Source organism: Salmo salar, chromosome ssa09 (genome assembly GCF_905237065.1).
Source record: "Salmo salar chromosome ssa09, Ssal_v3.1, whole genome shotgun sequence".
Lineage (NCBI taxonomy): Eukaryota > Metazoa > Chordata > Actinopteri > Salmoniformes > Salmonidae > Salmo > Salmo salar.
This window is the reverse complement of record NC_059450.1, coordinates 281,226-296,399: the sequence shown is the minus strand read 5'-3', so window position 1 is coordinate 296,399 and position 15,174 is coordinate 281,226. Positions and strand designations below refer to the sequence as shown.

The window sequence follows — 15,174 nt, the reverse complement described above, 5'->3', positions numbered from 1 at the left end:
CCAGCATATGGTCTCACAAGGGGTCTGAGGAGCTCATCTCGGTACCTAATGGCAGTCAGGCTACCTCTGGCGAGCACATGGAGGGCTGTGCGGCCCCCCAAAGAAATGCCACCCCACACCATGACTGACCCACCGCCAAACCGGTCATGCTGGAGGATGTTGCAGGCAGCAGAACGTTCTCCACGGCATCTCCAGACTCTGTCACGTCTGTCACGTGCTCAGTGTGAACTTGCTTTCATCTGTGAAGAGCACAGGGCGCCAGTGGTTCTCTGGCAAATGCCAAACGTCCTGCACGGTGTTGGGCTGTAAGCACAACCCCCACCTGTGGACGTCGGGCCCTCATACCACCCTCATGGAGTCTGTTTCTGACCGTTTGAGCAGACACATGCACATTTGTGGCCTGCTGGAGGTCATTTTGCAGGGCTCTGGCAGTGCTTCTCCTGCTCCTCCTTGCACAAAGGCAGAGGTAGCGGTCCTGCTGCTGGGTTGTTGCCCTCCTACGGCCTCCTCCACGTCTCCTGATGTACTGGCCTGTCTCCTGGTAGCGCCTCCATGCTCTGGACACTACGCTGACAGACACAGCAAACCTTCTTGCCACAGCTCGCATTGATGTGCCATCCTGGATGAGCTGCACTACCTGAGCCACTTGTGTGGGTTGTAGACTCCGTCTCATGCTACCACTAGAGTGAAAGCACCGCCAGCATTCAAAAGTGACCAAAACATCAGCCAGGAAGCATAGGAACTGAGAAGTGGTCTGTGGTCCCCACCTGCAGAACCACTCCTTTATTGGGGGTGTCTTGCTAATTGCCTATAATTTCCACCTGTTGTCTATTCCATTTGCACAACAGCATGTGAAATGTATTGTCAATCAGTGTTGCTTCCTAAGTGGACAGTTTGATTTCACAGAAGTGTGATTGACTTGGAGTTACATTGTGTTGTTTAAGTGTTCCCCTACTATTGATGTTAAATGCAGATTTTACTTCCACTACAGTTACTTGAATAAAGTGTTTCATATGGACATTACCCATACAGACTGGAGTAATAAGAGTACTATACTACAAATAAATGATTAATAGGAATGATTATTAATAGGAATTCTCTAGGCTTCTGGTGACACTACTCTGTGCAGAGCACTGCCACGCCGCACTCATAGAAGTTGTGAGGGTCTTCCTTGGTGGCGATGTTAAAGTCTACAGTGAAGATGAGATCGGCTCTTGTGAAGTTCAAATACACAGGCAGAGTGACCTGTGGGATTGACAGATATACAAGTGTGTATTGTCTTAAGACAGTACAATTTTAATGGTATTTGGACAATATAGACGAGGAATAGCTCCCAATTTAATTGTAGGTATTTGACTGACTTCCTATGAGCCATCTATTTATTGGATGCATTCTAAGGGAATGTGAGGTCTGTATTATATGTGGAGAAAGTTGATATTTGTAATCTGGCAATACCCCAGGGGGATAAATAAAGTTTTTGTATTGAATCCAATGAAAGCTTTGCGCTCAAAAGCTTAACATTTGTACATTCCCATGTACAGTGCAGTATTTATGTTGCTATGAGCTGTACCATGTGCCTCTTCTCAGCGCTCGACTGCTTCACCCAGCTGAGTCAGTGGCAACTCAGTGGAGATGTAGTTGGAGAGAGAGAGCTTGTTGCCGTGGGTGGCTCCCTGCGGCTTCAGACCTGTCAGGAAGAAAGAGGGGTATATTAAGGTCACTTAGGTTGATCATAAACATTAGATAAACAATAGGGGCTGGTTTAAACACTTATTTTTTCTTCCAGTCAGTAGACATTAACTCAGAAGTTATTTGAGTATTAAGGTGGTGTTCTCATTATCAAAGCACTCCTCAAATGAGGCTAAGTGTGTCATCACAGCCAACCAAATAACACTTTCAATGGAGTTTCCATTATGAAATGTTTTTTTTGATCCAGGACTAGCCTTGATATGGGTCCAAGAAACCAGCCCTAGAAAAATCTGCGCCAAAGCACAACTATATCAAAAAGTAGCTTTAGTGTTCCGCTGGTGTTGTGGTAATTCTTCCTCTCTGGTGAGAATACCTAGTGCCCTGACTCGTACTGTATATAGAGAGACTGATGAGTGGACCTTTGATGCCAAAGCTGCAGGCGTCGAGCACAGCCTCCTGGGTGGTGGTGACGTTGACCTCCAGACACAGCTCCTCCAGGGACCAGCTGTTGGCCTGGGCCACGTACTGACGGGTGGCCGTGATGTAGGCCTCAGGGACAAACAGGCTGCCCAGGCACACATGGATGTTCTGGACAGAAGAGACATGAATTCAGAGTGGGTGGAGTCCAATACCTAGTCCAATGTCTCAAGTTCATGGTCAACTATGGTATCAATCCATGGCAAATCCACCATGTGGTATTAAAGGGATAACTTCTAGAGTGGCTTTGTTCTTAACTGTAAACATGAACAACTGTTCATTGACTTCTTTAGAGTAGTTCAAGTCATTCAGAGTTTAATGAATAATATCCAAATGGGATGCGAACATTAGCAATATGCTAACCTGATGAATTAGGCAAATAGGGCGTCTATCAACTGTGAGAAATCATTAATGGAGTCATTTTAAGGTAACACCAAATCCACTAAGATCTTCCTATGACAGGAAACTATCCCTTTAATATAGAAGTCAGATGAACGTACCTTGAGCTCCTTAGCGCCCCTGCTGGCAGCTCCCTGGGAGATGGCTTGACGCGCTCGCTGAAGTCGGCCACCCACTGGATGACAGCCATGGAGGGGGGCACGTGTAGCGGCACCAACTACGGGGCAGGATACCTGGAGGAGACATGCTACATGTTAGCATTGGAAATCCTTCCAGACAGACTCTATATAACCATATTGACTTGAAATAGTCAATATGTTACCATTTTAAATTTCACATATTGTGACTACAACCACATTGCGGTATAACTGGAAAAGGTACATTTCCGGAAGAAAATGTGCGCTTGCTTCACCTGTATAAAAGCGTTTCATGGTAGTGGAAGAAGTGTAGGAGTTTAAATTGTTTGGCTAGTGCAGTAAAACTGAGACCAATGTGGTAGAAATAGTAGTGAATTAATAAAAATTGAGGATTGTGTAAAGAATGAGAGGAGAACCTTTGACAAGGTCATTGATGAGGGTCCGCAGGTCGTTGGTTTGCTTCTTCTTGCCCTTACACACCTGCACCACGTCAGTCAGGTCCTGCCGCACCTCCTGAAGCATGTGGGCACCCATCTTCACCTCACGCACAAAGAAGCAGAACAGGGGATCCTGTGTGTGAGAGTGGGTTGGAGGAGGACATATCTTAAAAAAAAATTGTAAACAAGATAATGGCATTCTTTTCACCTGTACAGTCCTTGAAAAGAAACCCACACCCTGAGTGTTTGTGAATTGCATTATCAGAAGTCAGATCCGTATACGAGTTTCATTCACATTAAATCAGGTTCGGGATAGATTCATCATTTAATGCAAAGATCCTTAAGAGACGGCAGTTTTTTAGTCAGTGTGCGCAAGTGTACCCTAAAACTTAAATTAATAGCCCAAGCGTTTATTTGCTTAAATCACTGAACACAACAGGTGCTTATTAGAGACAGGCTTCTATTTGAGACAGGCGTCCATTTCCTTAACACAGACAGCTTTTGCTCATTTGCATAGTTCATTGTTAAATTTCCAGCATTTTAATACATTTCTTCATTTCCTGCACTAATGTGTTATCTACACACCATGTCACGTTTCTTTTTCCTTTAGTATGCCTCTATTTCGTAAAAATAAAAACTTTTTATTAAATCATTCAGAAATTACTCAAATGATTTCAATGTAAAAAAATCGAACATTAAACCTAAAACAATTCATGGTAATCAATTAATTTAGACCCAGCGTTTATTTGAAACAGGCATTCATTTGCTGAAATGTGTGCCGTTGCCCGGCTAGTTAGAGGGACAGGCGGCTATTTGAGACTCTGCGTTTACCTGAAGTGTTACGGTATGTACATGCGTACGTGTGAAATATAAGTAATATAAAGAAATGGAAGTGGCAAAATACCATAAGAACACTCTTCCAACCTCAACCCATCAGATCACAGAGATGCTGCTCAAACCAGATGGGACGTTACCTTGATATTCTCCACCGTACGCTTGAGGTGGTTGACCATGAGCGTCAGCCAATTGGTGGCAGTGGTGCGCAGCGTGCGCATCCAGCCATGCGCTCGCGCTTCGTCTCCTTCTCGTAGGTCAGGTCATCCTCATCCTCCAGCATCTGCATTTTCAGCATCTTACCCATCATGTCAGTGCCTGAGCAGCCCAACAAGGGGAACCGGAGAGGAGAAGGGAGGGGGGTTAGGGAGGAGACAAGCCCATGGAAGGAAGAGGAGTAGGAGTGAGGGGAGAAGAAATTAACGGTGGACTTGACCAATGCCTTGCATTGTAAAAAAGACAAAGCCTTGCATTCTCATACACATGTTAATAAGGGGTAGTTGTGCGTCAAAATTAGCGATTACAATAAGTCAAGAAGACATGACGAAAACAAGGACACGGACTCCAAGTCAAGAGTAAACAGGAGACCATGCAATATAAAAAGTGAGGAGGGTTCCTGTGGGCTCTGAGAAAATCATAGTAACTCAAAGTGATGAAGTGATGGAGGCATGAAGTCGTGCATGAAAAAGGTTTCCAGGGCCCTGTGAGAGAAATCAATGTATTGAAATGGGAAAAGAGGGATGGATGCATCAACGGCTGGGAGTTGGAACCGGAAGCTAAGCAAGACATGAATTTGAAATGCAGCTGCTTGGGTGAGAACACCCCCATTCACATGGGTACAGCTACCATCACAATGGGCTTGTGTTATAACACTGGAACTGATAGGAGGAAAAGGAAAGAGACCTAGGGAGTAAAAATGAGCCACCAATGCCATTGCATCCAAGTTAACGGAAGCAATGTAAGAATATGTTCTACATCAATGGTAGTCTTCTATAGGATTTAAAATTAAAATAAGATGCGTTAGAACATATGTAGAGCTATTAGAGAAATGGAGAAACTGGAGATGAGCTCCTGTAGCTCTCCTCGCTGCTGACAAAGAATCCCACAGACAAACCCGGTCACGCTCCTTGAGTTCAGCTGCAGCCGGGGACAACCAGCAGCAGACAATAGCATACCCTGAGTGGTGAGCAGGACCTTCTCAGTGTTGCTAGGCAGGCCCAGCCAGGACGGGGTCTGGGTGTCCGGCAGCACCTCCACCCAGTTCATGAACTCCTCATGTCTGGAAGAAAAGACACAGAACAGCACAGTGTCAATGAGACAGTCTGAAATTCAACCTTTCCTAAATGTGTGCATTTCAGAAGTTGCACTTCTAAAGAATGTAAACGTTTCCTATGAATTTCTTTGACATTTAGAAAAGTTTTGCTGAGAAGGTTTGGTCACAATATATTGGAAACCATGTTTCATGTTTTTTTGCATGTACTGTATCAAAAAATGCAGCTTTTAGTTGCCAATGCAATGAAATAAAACTAAACTAAATAAACACCACTACCCCCCAACCCCGGCCACTGACCGGATGCCATCGGGCATCTTGATGTCCTTGTGGCCATCCACCTTGAAGGCCAGCTTGAACTCTGAGTCGAAGCTGCCCGTGGTGAAGATGCGGTCCAGGAAGGTGTTGAGCAGCCGCTGGTCAAACTCGTTGTCGATGCGGCCGCCGTAGATGGATTGGGCCATTAGGGTCTTCAGGGCCGCCCAGGGGATCTTCTCTGGGGAGATGTTCTGACGGACCTAGGGTTGTGGAGGAAGAGGAGAATAGAAGGTTACCACCATAGAAATACATACAGTCAGGGCTTTAAAGTGTGACCAATTTGGTCGCATATGCAAAGTTTTATTCTAGGAGCACCGTGCCACTAGAAATAAAATCTCCTAGATAATAATTGTTGTAATAAGGCTTCGCTGTACTGTTGTTTCAGAGTGCCCTAGAAAGAAAAGCATCATGGTTGCACCATTACTACAGGGAAAACGGCCTGCTTCTAGCCTAACCAACCTAACCTAAGTGAGTCTGTCTACCTGGGGTTAGTGAATCGGTCTTCAGCAGATAACAGCAGAGTCCACGCTCCATCGACAGACTCTGACAGTAGTTTGAATAAAAGATCATGTTATGGCTGTATCTGGAGATATTCTTGTGATGAATTGTAGCATGCATTTTTGTAGCAAATACAGCTTGACAGAAACACACTTAAGCAGTCTCTTCACTGTCCCCGGTTCAACTTGGAAAGTTTGAAACGTGCCATCTTGTATATGTCCCGTGTAGCTCAGTTGGTAGAGCATGGTGTTTGCAACGCCAGGGTTGTGGGTTCGATTCCCACGGGGGACGGGTACAGGGAGAAAAAAATGTATGAAATGTATGCATTCACTACTGTAAGTCGCTCTGGATAAGAGCGTCTGCTAAATGACTAAAATGTAAAAATGTAACCAGGTCATAGGATCTGACCCATATTACCGGCGCAATATTTGTATCTTCCTATAGCTGAACTCCGGGACCACATTTTACATTCATAACATAAACCGTGTCATGGGCCGTTCTAAAACTACTCACGCATCGTTACCCAGTTGTTTACTTTGTTCAGTCATGTTACCTCATTGGCTAGCTTGCTAACAACCTGGTTACTTTACCAGTATAATCAAACATTTGGGGGAACAGAAAGGAAAAGGGATAGCTTCTTCAGGAGATCAATGATCATAGCAATGAATGAACGACAGATCTCTTGCATGTCTTCATCACAAACCTGACATTTTTAAAGAGAATGTATAATAAACGAATGTCTTCACAATGTTACATATTACACTGAACAGAAATATAAACGCAACATGTTAAGTGTTGGTCCCATGTCTCATGAGTTGAAATAAAAGATCCCAGAAACTCTCCATATTTTTCAAATTTTGTGCACAAATTGGTTTACATACATGTTAGTGAGCATTTCTCCTTTGCCAAGATAATCCATCCACTTGACAGGTGTGTCAACAGGCATATCAAGGTGATTAAACAGCACAATCATTACACAGGTGCACCTTGTGCTGAGGACAAAAGGCCAATAAAATGCGCCTTTGTCACACAACAATGACAGATGTCTCAAGTTGAGGGAGCGTGCAATTGGCATGCTGACTGCAAGAATGTCCACCAGAGCCGTTGCCAGAGAATTGAATGTTAATTTCTCTACCATAAGCCGGCTTCACAACCGCAGACCATGTGTACCCACGCTAGCTCAGGACCTCCACATACGGCATCTTCACCTGCGGGATCGTCTGAGACCAGCCACCCGGACAGCTGATGAAACTGTGGGTTTGCATAACCGAAGACTTTGTGCACAAACTGTCAGAAACCGTCCGAGGGAAGCTCATTTACGTGCTTGTTGTCCTCACCAGGGTCTTAACCTGACTGCAGTTTGGCGTCGTAAAAGACTTCAGTCGCAAATGCTCACCTTTGATGGCCACTGGCACGGTGGAGAAGTGTGCTCTTCACGGATGAATCACGTTTTGTACCGGACAGATGGCAGACCGCGTGTATGGCGTTGTGAGGGTGAGCAATTTGCTGATGTCAACATTGTGAACAGAGTGCTCCATGGTGGCGGTGGGGTTATGGTATGGGCATGCATAAGCTACTGACAACGAACACAATTGCATTTTAAATTAATGCACAGAGATACCGTGACGAGATCCTCCTCATGTTTCAAGATGATAATGCATGACAGGTGTTCACAGCGTGTTCCATGTCGCAAGTATCTGTACACAATTCTTGGAAGCTGAAAATGTCCCAGGTCTTCCATGGCCTGCATTCTCACCAGACATGTCACCGATTGAGCGTGTTTGAGGTTGTTTTGGATCGACGTACACGACAGCGTGTTCCAGTTCCTGACAATATCCATCAACTTTGCACAGCCATTGAAGAGGAATGGGACAACATTCCACAGGCCACAATCAACAGCCTGATCAACTCTATGTGAAGGAGATGTGTTGCGCTGCATGAGGCAAATGGTGGTCACACCAGATACCAACTGGATTTCTGTATTTCTAAGGTATCTGTGACCAACAGAAGCATATCTGTATTCCCAGTCATGTGAAATCAATAGATTAGGATCCTTATATGAACTGTAACTTAGCAAAATCTTAGAAATTGTTGCATATTACATTTATATTTTTGTTCAGTGTAGTTTATAGGGCACAACATGTGCTTCAAAGGTAGCTAGAATTCATATAGGCTTTATCTCAATCATTTGTAAAAAAATAAATAAAAATAAAAATAATTAAAAAAAAAGGATTTCCAGGCACACCTACATTTCAAGTGGTGCTCCTAACTTTAAGTTGGGAGCACCAGTGCTACAAATGAAAATATATTATTTAGAGCCCTGCACACAGTGAGGTCCAAAAGTACTTGAACAGTAACAAATAGTTTTTTGTTTTGGCTATGTACTCCAGCACAAATAATGATGAATGAATCGTGAATAATGATGAGTGAGAACGTTAGAGGCACAAAGATAATGCATCCAAGACATGCTAACCTCTCACGATTAGCAATAACAGGGGAGTTTAGCATTTCTGAGGGGGGTATGCTAGACAGATAACTTTCTCACTCATAATTATTCACGATTAATTTAGGATTATCTGTAATCATGGTAGCATCCACATGAATATTTCCAATAAAATGTACTCAAATGACAATACATCATTTACCATTCATTTCTATTGGGCACAAAATAATCTCAAACACAACCAAAACAAACTGCAAATGCATCCAACAAGATTGTGGAGTAAATGTTTTTATTTGATCATTTAAGGCCAGGCACCACAGCCTAATAGAGTATTATTTGCCCTAGATTGCAGGAAATGGCAGTTACAGGTGTTAAAAAAAAAACTTGAGTCAAAAGGCACCCCCTTGTTAAAAAATCCTGGATAGAACCCTGAATACAGAAATTAATTTGCACAAATACTTTTGGGTTCGCTAAAATGGGGGGACTATGTACAAAAAATGCTGTAATTTCTAAATGGTTCACCCGATATGGATGAAAATACCCTCAAATTAAAGCTTGACAGTCTGCACTTTAACCTCAGTCATTGTATCATTTCATTTTGGACAGCACTGTATATATGTTCTAATTCTATGGTCACTGCGCTCTAGGGACACATTTTTTTGTGTTTATTTTGTGACCAACAAATTCATTCCCATTTGCAAGAATGTATAAATTGTGTGTGAATTGCATTATCAGAAGTCAGATCCGTATAGGAGTTTCCAATCAAATAGAATCAGGTTCAGGATGGATTCATCATCTGATACAGAGAATTGCTGCAAACAGAAAGTCTCCCGAGTAAGCGCAGCTGTCGAAGGCAGTGCATCGCAGTGCTAGAGGCGTCACTACAGACCCTGGTTCGATCCCGGGCTGAATCACAATTGGCCCAACGTCGTCCGGGTTAGGGGAGAGTTTGGCCGGCTTAGGCCGTCATTGTAAATAAGAATGTATTCTTAACCGACTTTCCTAGTTAAATATTAGTATTATTTTTTTTTATGTATATATATAAAAAAACGTACGTAAGAGACAACAGTGTGGGTGTATTTTATGTGTGTCTATTTTGCGTGTGACTGACCTTAGCAGTGTCGTCCAGCCAGGTGTCCACAGTGTCGCAGGTCCGACTCGCCGAACTCGTACTTCTTGGACCAGCCCAGCGGGGCGTAACGCAGCCGCTCCTGGATGACGGAATGGAACCAGGCCAGTAGGAAGTAGAGGCGGGCGCGCTCATTGGGAGCCTGCAGATGTGGTGAGGAAGAGGTTGGTTTAGTAATTACGGTCAAAAGAAAACATTCAGTCAAGTTTAGAGGAAGGAGTGTGTGTAAGTGAGAGACCAACACAGAGGTAGAGTGACAGGAGATAACATCAGAAAGCTAGAAGGATAGAAAGAGAGAGGCAGAGGAAGGCACAGTGAGAGAAAGCCAGAGAGAATGAGAGAGAGGCAGAGGAAGGCACAGTGAGAGAAAGCCAGAGAGAATCAGTATTCATATGGTTGTGTCACCTTGCACATGCGAGCCACGGGGATGCTGCTGAAGGTCCTCAGCATGCTGGCCTTGACACCGGGAGGGGGCTCAAATACAAAGATACGTCGAGCACGTAGCAGGTTCACTAGCACCTGAGAGGAATGAGCGAGAAAAAACCCATTTAGATAGTCTCATTAGATAAGTCATCCACAACTGTGCCTCAGTGAGGTAAACAAGCTTGAGGTAAACAAACCAGAATGCTAAGTTATACCTCATGTAGACATTTGTAATTGAAGTTTTTTCAATATCTTTAATCTACAACAGAATGAGCTTGAATGTTCAAAATCAGTCACTAGTTTATAGAGGCTCCCGAGTGGCACAGCATCTCATTGCAAGAGGCGTCACTTCAGTCCCTGGTTCGAATCCAGGCTGTATCACATCCGGCCGTGATTGGGAGTCAAATAGGCTGGCGCACAATTGGCCCAGCTTCGCCCGGGTTTGGCAAGCATTGTAAATAAGAATTTGGTCTGAACTGACTTGCCTAGTTAAATAAAGGTTCAAATACACACACACATATATTCAAAAGTTTGGGGTCACTTGTAGCTGGAAACAGCTGATTTTTAATGGAGTATCTACAGTTGTGGCCAAAGGTTTTGAGAATGACAAATATTCATTTCCACAAAGTTTGCTGCTTCAGTGTCTTTAGATATTTCTGTCAGATGTTACTATGGAATACTGAAGTATAATTACAAACATTTCATATGTGTCAAATGCTTTTATTGACAATTATGGAATACTGAAGTATAATTACAAGCATTTCATAAGTGTCAAAGGCTTTTATTGACAATTACATGAAGTTGATGCAAAGAGTCAATATTTGCAGTGTTGACCCTTCTTTTTCAAGACCTCTGCAATCCGCCCTGGCATGCTGTCAATTAACTTCGGCCACATCCTGACTGATGGCAGCCCATTCTTGCATAATCAATGCTTGGAGTTTGTCAGAATTTGTGGATTTTTGTTTGTCCACCCGCCTCTTGAGGATTGACCACAAGTTCTCAATGGGATTAAGGTCTGGGGAGTTTCCTGGCCATGGATCCAAAATATCGATGTTTTGTTCCCCGAGCCACTTAGTTATCACTTTTGCCTTATGGCAAGGTGCTCCATCATGCTGGAAAAGGCATTGTTCGTCACCAAACTGTTCCTGGATGGTTGGGAGAAGTTGCCCTCGGAGGATGTGTTGGTAGCATTTTTATTCATGGCTGTGTTCTTAGGCAAAATTGTGAGTGAGCCCACTCCCTTGGCTGAGAAGCAACCCCACACATGAATGGTCTCCGGATGCTTTACTGTTGGCCTGACACAGGACTGATGGTAGCGCTCAACTTGTCTTCTCCGGTCAAGCTTTTTTCCGGATGCCCCAAACAATCGGAAAGGGGATTTCCGAGAAAATTACTTTACACCAGTCCTCAGCAATCCGATCCCTGTACCTTTTGCAGAACATCAGTCTGTCCCTGATGTTTTTCCTGGAGAGAAGTGGCTTCTTTATCGCCCTTCTTGACACCAGGCCATCCTTCAAAAGTCTTCACCTCACTGTGCATGCAGATGCACTTACACCTGCCTGCTGCCATTCCTGAGCAAGCTCTGTACTGGTGGTGCCCCGATCCCGCAGCTGAATCAACTGTAGGAGACGGTCCTGGCGCTTGCTGGACTTTCTTGGGTGCCCTGAAGCCTTCTTCACAACAATTTAACCGCTCTCCTTGAAGTTCTTGATGATCCGATAAAAGGTTGATTTAGGTGCAATCTTACTGGCAGCAATATCCTTGCCTGTGAAGCCCTTTTTTGTGCAAAGCAATGATGATGGCACGTGTTTCCTTGCAGGTAACCATGGTTGACAGAGGAAGAACAATGATTCCAAGCACCACCCTCCTTTTGAAGCTTCCAGTCTGTTATTCGAACTCAATCAGCATGACTAAGTGATCTTTTAGGCAGAGTTCCTCTGTCCGGTGTCTGTGTTCTCTTGCCCATCCTAATCTTTTCTTTTTATTGGCCAGTCTGAGACATGGCTTTTTCTTTGCAACTCTGCCTAGAAGGCCAGTATCCCGGAGTCGCCTTTTCACTGTTGACGTTGAGACTGGTGTTTTGCGGGTATTATTTAATGAAGCTGCTAGTTGAGGACTTGTGAGACGTCTCATTGCTCAAACTAGACACTCAAATGTACTTGTCCTCCTGCTCAGTTGTGCACCGGGGTCTCCCACTCTTTCTATTCTGGTTAGAGCCAGTTTGCGCTGTTCTGTGAAGGGAGTACTACACAGCGTTTTACGAGAATAGACTGACGAGTTTCAGAAGAAAGTTCTTTGTTTCTGGCCATTTTGAGCCTGTAATCGAACAAATGCTGATGCTCCAGATACTCAACTAGTCTAAAGGTGGCCAGTTTTATTGCTTCTTTAATCAGAACAGTTTTCAGCTGTACTAACATGATAAAAGGGTTTTCTAATGATCAATTAGCCTTTTAAAATGATAAACTTGGATTAGCTAACACAACATGCCATTGGAACACAGGAGTAATGATTGCTGATAATGGGCCTCTGTTCGCCTATGTAGATATTCCATAAAAAATCTGCCATTTCCAGCTACAATACTCATTTACAAGATTAATGTCTACACTGTATTTATTTATGATCAATTTGATGTTATTTTAAAATGGACAAAAAAAAAATTGTGCTTTTCTTTCAAAAACAAGGATATTTCTAAGTGACCCCAAACATTTGAAAGGTAGTGTATATATAAAAAAACATTGTAGCCTTTCCATTGTCCGTTTTTTTGTGTTTATTCTTTGGAGCAGTCCTAATACTGTATGGAAAAGACATCTCGTTTCATACTGGCTATAATAAAGATGTATATAAAGTGTATTATACAAGGTCTCACACTTTACAAATGAAAATAAATAAATAATGCAATGTTATTCTAATGAACTAAAGTCTGACCTTGGGGTTGATTTCCATGGTGAGGAAGAGGCGGAAGCTGGCGTGGGGCTGCATGGAGTGGAGCTTCTTTTCCAGCTGCATCAAGCCAACCGGGAGCCAGGTGTACGTTCTCCAGCATCACCCACCTGCCGGACTTGATGGCAGTGTTGATGTCGCGGTGGGCCTTGTTGAAGCCCTCAGCAGAACCTGAGGAGAGAAAAGAGGAACAACCAGGTTTTTAAAATGCCAGTAGATATGTGACTTAATTTAGTGGGCTATAAATTTAAACTCAAATCAACTCCAACCCTACTTTAGGACACCTACTGATGAACATGGAAGTGGCGTCGTACCCGGGCCGCTGGCGTCGTACCCGGGCACAGAGCACATCAGAACAGGGGTACTGGGTTTCACCTAGGTGGGTAGGAAAACAGGCAGACGTTTCAGCAGGAGATTTACAGTCCAAATAAGTGATGGTACAAGGAACCTTATTGGTAAGGGCCAGAACATCAACTGACACCATTTAAACACATTATTCCCCACTTTGTGCTAGACTATCCATTTAACATTCAAGACATATCACATGCTTCAAAAAATTAAGAAAAACAATTGTAGTCTCTTATTGGCAATTGCTTTTTCACCACATTTAAGCCTAGTCTTTGGACTAAGAAGCACTTTCAATGGAGAACCTCCATTGGGACATGCTTTTTAGTCCAAGACTAGGCTCAATCCATCTCGGAAACTGTCCCTAAACTGATATTGACGCTTTAGGGATGTCTTGATATCCGTACTTCGTTTTCCACAATGTTTTCTAGGTCCAGGGGCTGCTCGATAAAGGCCATGAAGGTGTTTCCCAGGACCTTGGAAACAAAGATGTGGGCCATGGGCAGCATGCGGTCCGGACGGAAGGCTTGGATCAGCAGCAGCTGGTGCACTGCCTGACCGATGGACGCTGTGGAGGACATTTGTGAGATTGACTACATTGCAGTTGGACTGCACAGAATCACTGTTTTACTGAAGAACACTCACCTCTTTACTCTCAGCACTTTGAAGCACAAGCACGCCAACTACCCATTTTCTGAATGATATATTTGTATGCAGATTCTATGAAGTGCATAATTGGAATCTTGACATTGCATAGCAGCCTCCTAAACTTAGCTTTGTGGTTTCAAATGTTTTTTTCAAAGTAGAACACATTACGACACTGATTGAAAGACTCACTTGACTGCTTCTCCTCTGTCCACATGTAGGGAACGGACAGCTCGGGAGAGTTGCTCTCGGATCCACATGAAGAATTGCTGCAATGATAGAAAAAAGCAATGTCAACTTCATTGACAACTTTATTTTCCTTTCTCTACAAAAATATTGTAATGCCCTTCTGCTTAGCATAAACAGTTAAAGAGCTTCACATTGCAAAAGTAAAAGTCCTTTTCTTCAACTTCCACTTTCCCTCCTCGCATCCTTTTCTTTCAACAATCTCTCACCTCATCAACCTCCACCTTGGAGACCAGGTCCTTGAAGGCGGGGAGGCGGCTGAGGGTGATCATGGCCTCGCACTGCTCCGTGGTCAGGCCCTTCACCTTGGGCACCGCTGTGCCTTTCAGCACCATCTCCGCACCGCGCAGGAAGTGCTGGAACTCGGCATCATAGGACGGCTCGCTGACGGAAACCAAAAATGGTCATCATTAACATTCCCTGTCATGTCACTTAGAATGCATCTGAACCATGGACCTTATCCTTCACACAACAAAGAAAGTGTAGAAACTTCAAAGTTCATTACCTGGTCATTCCCTTCAGGTTGATCCTGGCTAAGAGCATGGCGAAGGTGATGTGGTCCTGGTTGCACATGCCTCTGGCCACTCTATTGAATGCCCCCTACAAGGAGAATCAGATTGTTACTTTTGCACTGGAAACCTCTTAATTAACAAACTCCCATTGATTTGAGATCTATGAAGAACAACCCCAGTTTTAGATGAGAGTTCCTAAATGTTCTAAAATATGTTCTAGATGTGTGGTCCCGTGTGGCTCAGTTGGTAGAGCATGGTGTTTGCAACGCCAGGGTTGTGGGTTCGATTCCCACGGGGGACCAGTACGGAGAAGAAAGAAAAAAATGTATGAAATGTATGCATTCACTACTGTAAGTCGCTCTGGATAAGAGCGTCTGCTAAATGACTAAAATGTAAATGTGAAAATGTGATGTGGGTGATGCGCTGGGTGTG

At 43.8% G+C, this 15,174-nt stretch overlaps 2 non-coding genes and 1 pseudogene across 2 annotated transcripts; all 3 read right to left on the bottom strand.

The window, feature by feature from the left end:
• Window positions 1–1,273: 1,273 nt before the first annotated feature.
• LOC106610585 (cytoplasmic dynein 1 heavy chain 1-like) overlaps window positions 1,274–15,174 on the bottom strand; it is a 56,345-nt pseudogene continuing 42,444 nt past the window's right edge.
• On the bottom strand, window positions 3,398–3,469 carry LOC123724171 (small nucleolar RNA SNORD50). The gene has a single exon (XR_006756851.1). It is a non-coding gene; the product is annotated as a small nucleolar RNA SNORD50 (small nucleolar RNA).
• LOC123724173 (small nucleolar RNA SNORD50) lies at window positions 9,231–9,303 on the bottom strand. The gene has a single exon (XR_006756853.1). It is a non-coding gene; the product is annotated as a small nucleolar RNA SNORD50 (small nucleolar RNA).